This window comes from Taudactylus pleione, unplaced genomic scaffold, assembly GCF_031769625.1.
Source record: "Taudactylus pleione unplaced genomic scaffold, aTauple2 ptg000085l, whole genome shotgun sequence".
Lineage (NCBI taxonomy): Eukaryota > Metazoa > Chordata > Amphibia > Anura > Myobatrachidae > Taudactylus > Taudactylus pleione.
In genome coordinates, this window is record NW_028284487.1 from 10,432,092 (window position 1) to 10,436,778 (window position 4,687).

General features: G+C 36.0%; 1 non-coding gene across 1 annotated transcript; it reads left to right on the forward strand.

Moving 5' to 3' along the window:
- Positions 1 to 836: 836 nt before the first annotated feature.
- TRNAI-AAU (transfer RNA isoleucine (anticodon AAU)) lies at positions 837 to 910 on the forward strand. The gene has a single exon. It is a non-coding gene; the product is annotated as a tRNA-Ile (tRNA).
- Positions 911 to 4,687: the final 3,777 nt, after the last annotated feature.

Sequence of the window (4,687 nt, forward strand, 5' to 3'; positions counted from 1 at the left end):
GTCATTGGTTCGATCCCCAATCGGGCCATGTGCTTTTTCTTGTTGTCCTACAAGAAATGCCAAGAAGGGATTTTATCCAGCGGCAAAGTGCATGAAGTGTGGGATGAATGCATTGGCTACAGTAAGCAGCCCTTGAAACTTGCTAGAGAACATCATAGACACATACAAAACAGAGAATTTTTAAATCCATGTTAGGAATAAACAAAAATGTCATCCTTTGGCTGATGCAGCATTTCTCTATATGGCATACATAGAAAACTTTTTCTCAAATATAGCAATATGGCAAATCTAAGAAATGCTAAGGCTAATTAATCAATCAGGACATTTATTTGGTGATTGAATCTACTATGGGGGACTAAGTTTTAAGAAGAGAAGAAGAACAGACCTTTACTCTCATTAGTGCACACTGAAGAAGAAAATTCTTAAAACCAGAATATCTTAAAACCATAGCACAAGTGATGGATCACTGCATTCTTATTGCAACTTTTCCTATTTTCAAATGTTTGACAAACATCTCTCCAGTTGAAAACTGATTTGAAACAGTTTCAAAATTAGTTTGGAGTAAAGAAACCACTGAAGATGATGGGATTTATACAAAGTTTAAATATAGATAAGCTATCCTAAAATTCAACTTTAAGGAAATTGAACAAAGTTAGGTCCCACCAAGATTTGAAATCAGATTACTGGATTCAAAGTCCAAAGTGCTCACCATTACACCATGGAACCCATTGTTCGAGAGTCTTCCTCTACTCAATATTGCTGATATTTGAAATACTGAATGTTCTCCTGTTTTAGGTACATTTGGCATTTTTGAGTTTGCTGATGCTTTTATGTTTGGCCGGTTAGCTCAGTTGGTTAGAGCGTGGTGCTAATAACGCCAAGGTCATGGGTTCGATCCCCATTCGGGCCATGTGCTTTTTCTTGTTGTCCTACAAGAAATTCCAAGAAGGGATATTATCCAGCGGCAACGTGCATGAAGTGTGGGATGAATGCATTGGCTACAGTTAGCAGCCCTTGAAACTTGCTAGAGAACATCATAGACACATACAAAACAGAGAATTTTTAAATCCATGTTAGGAATAAACAAAAATGTCATCCTTTGGCTGATGCAGCATTTCTCTATATGGCATACATAGAAAACTTTTTCTCAAATATAGCAATATGGCAAATCTAAGAAATGCTAAGGCTAATTAATCAATCAGGACATTTATTTGGTGATTGAATCTACTATGGGGGACTAAGTTTTAAGAAGAGAAGAAGAACAGACCTTTACTCTCATTAGTGCACACTGAAGAAGAAAATTCTTAAAACCAGAATATCTTAAAACCATAGCACAAGTGATGGATCACTGCATTCTTATTGCAACTTTTCCTATTTTCAAATGTTTGACAAACATCTCTCCAGTTGAAAACTGATTTGAAACAGCTTCAAAATTAGTTTGGAGTAAAGAAACCACTGAAGATGAGGGGATTTATACAAAGTTTAAATATAGATAAGCTATCCTAAAATTCAACTTTAAGGAAATTGAACAAAGTTAGGTCCTGCCAAGATTTGAAATCAGATTACTGGATTCAAAGTCCAAAGTGCTCACCATTACACCATGGAACCCATTGTTCGAGAGTCTTCCTCTACTCAATATTGCTGATCTTTGAAATACTGAATGTTCTCCTGTTTTAGGTACATTTGGCATTTTTGAGTTTGCTGATGCTTTTATGTTTGGCCGGTTAGCTCAGTTTGTTAGAGTGTGGTGCTAATAAAGCCAAGGTCATGTGTTCGATCCCCATACGGGCCATGTGATTTTTCTTGTTGTCCTACAAGAAATGCCAAGAAGGGATTTTATCCAGCGGCAAAGTGCATGAAGTGTGGGATGAATGCATTGGCTACAGTTAGCAGCCCTTGAAACTTGCTAGAGAACATCATAGACACATACAAAACAGAGAATTTTTAAATCCATGTTAGGAATAAAAAAAAATGTCATCCTTTGGCTGATGCAGCATTTCTCTATATGGCATACATAGAAAACTTTTTCTCAAATATAGCAATATGGCAAATCTAAGAAATGCTAAGGCAAATTAATCAATCAGGACATTTTTTTGGTGATTGAATCTACTATGGGGGACTAAGTTTTAAGACGAGAAGAAGAACAGACCTTTACTCTCATTAGTGCACACTGAAGAAGAAAATTCTTAAAACCAGAATATCTTAAAACCATAGCACAAGTGATGGATCACTGCATTCTTATTGCAACTTTTCCTATTTTCAAATGTTTGACAAACATCTCTCCAGTTGAAAACTGATTTGAAACAGCTTCAAAATTAGTTTGGAGTAAAGAAACCACTGAAGATGATGGGATTTATACAAAGTTTAAAAATAGATAAGCTATCCTAAAATTCAACTTTAAGGAAATTGAACAAAGTTAGGTCCCACCAAGATTTGAAATCAGATTACTGGATTCAAAGTCCAAAGTGCTCACCATTACACCATGGAACCCATTGTTCGAGAGTCTTCCTCTACTCAATATTGCTGATCTTTGAAATACTGAATGTTCTCCTGTTTTAGGTACATTTGGCATTTTTGAGTTTGCTGATGCTTTTATGTTTGGCCGGTTAGCTCAGTTTGTTAGAGTGTGGTGCTAATAAAGCCAAGGTCATGTGTTCGATCTCCATACGGGCCATGTGTTTTTTCTTGTTGTCCTACAAGAAATGCCAAGAAGGGATTTTATCCAGCGGCAAAGTGCATGAAGTGTAGCATTGGCTACAGTTAGCAGCCCTTGAAACTTGCTAGAGAACATCATAGACACATACAAAACAGAGAATTTTTAAATCCATGTTAGGAATAAAAAAAAATGTCATCCTTTGGCTGATGCAGCATTTCTCTATATGGCATACATAGAAAACTTTTTCTCAAATATAGCAATATGGCAAATCTAAGAAATGCTAAGGCAAATTAATCAATCAGGACATTTTTTTGGTGATTGAATCTACTATGGGGGACTAAGTTTTAAGATGAGAAGAAGAACAGACCTTTACTCTCATTAGTGCACACTGAAGAAGAAAATTCTTAAAACCAGAATATCTTAAAACCATAGCACAAGTGATGGATCACTGCATTCTTATTGCAACTTTTCCTATTTTCAAATGTTTGACAAACATCTCTCCAGTTGAAAACTGATTTGAAACAGCTTCAAAATTAGTTTGGAGTAAAGAAACCACTGAAGATGATGGGATTTATACAAAGTTTAAAAATAGATAAGCTATCCTAAAATTCAACTTTAAGGAAATTGAACAAAGTTAGGTCCCACCAAGATTTGAAATCAGATTACTGGATTCAAAGTCCAAAGTGCTCACCATTACACCATGGAACCCATTGTTCGAGAGTCTTCCTCTACTCAATATTGCTGATCTTTGAAATACTGAATGTTCTCCTGTTTTAGGTACATTTGGCATTTTTGAGTTTGCTGATGCTTTTATGTTTGGCCGGTTAGCTCAGTTTGTTAGAGTGTGGTGCTAATAAAGCCAAGGTCATGTGTTCGATCTCCATACGGGCCATGTGTTTTTTCTTGTTGTCCTACAAGAAATGCCAAGAAGGGATTTTATCCAGCGGCAAAGTGCATGAAGTGTGGGATGAATGCATTGGCTACAGTTAGCAGCCCTTGAAACTTTCTAGAGAACATCATAGACACATACAAAACAGAGAATTTTTAAATCCATGTTAGGAATAAACAAAAATGTCATCCTTTGGCTGATGCAGCATTTCTCTATATGGCATACATAGAAAACTTTTTCTCAAATATAGCAATATGGCAAATCTAAGAAATGCTAAGGCTAATTAATCAATCAGGACATTTTTTTGGTGATTGAATCTACTATGGGGGACTAAGTTTTAAGACGAGAAGAAGAACAGACCTTTACTCTCATTAGTGCACACTGAAGAAGAAAATTCTTAAAACCAGAATATCTTAAAACCATAGCACAAGTGATGGATCACTGCATTCTTATTGCAACTTTTCCTATTTTCAAATGTTTGACAAACATCTCTCCAGTTGAAAACTGATTTGAAACAGCTTCAAAATTAGTTTGGAGTAAAGAAACCACTGAAGATGATGGGATTTATACAAAGTTTAAAAATAGATAAGCTATCCTAAAATTCAACTTTAAGGAAATTGAACAAAGTTAGGTCCCACCAAGATTTGAAATCAGATTACTGGATTCAAAGTCCAAAGTGCTCACCATTACACCATGGAACCCATTGTTCGAGAGTCTTCCTCTACTCAATATTGCTGATCTTTGAAATACTGAATGTTCTCCTGTTTTAGGTACATTTGGCATTTTTGAGTTTGCTGATGCTTTTATGTTTGGCTTGTTAGCTCAGTTTGTTAGAGTGTGGTGCTAATAAAGCCAAGGTCATGTGTTCGATCCCCATACGGGCCATGTGTTTTTTCTTGTTGTCCTACAAGAAATGCCAAGAAGGGATTTTATCCAGCGGCAAAGTGCATGAAGTGTGGGATGAATGCATTGGCTACAGTTAGCAGCCCTTGAAACTTGCTAGAGAACATCATAGACACATACAAAACAGAGAATTTTTAAATCCATGTTAGGAATAAAAAAAAATGTCATCCTTTGGCTGATGCAGCATTTCTCTATATGGCATACATAGAAAACTTTTTCTCAAATATAGCAATATGGCA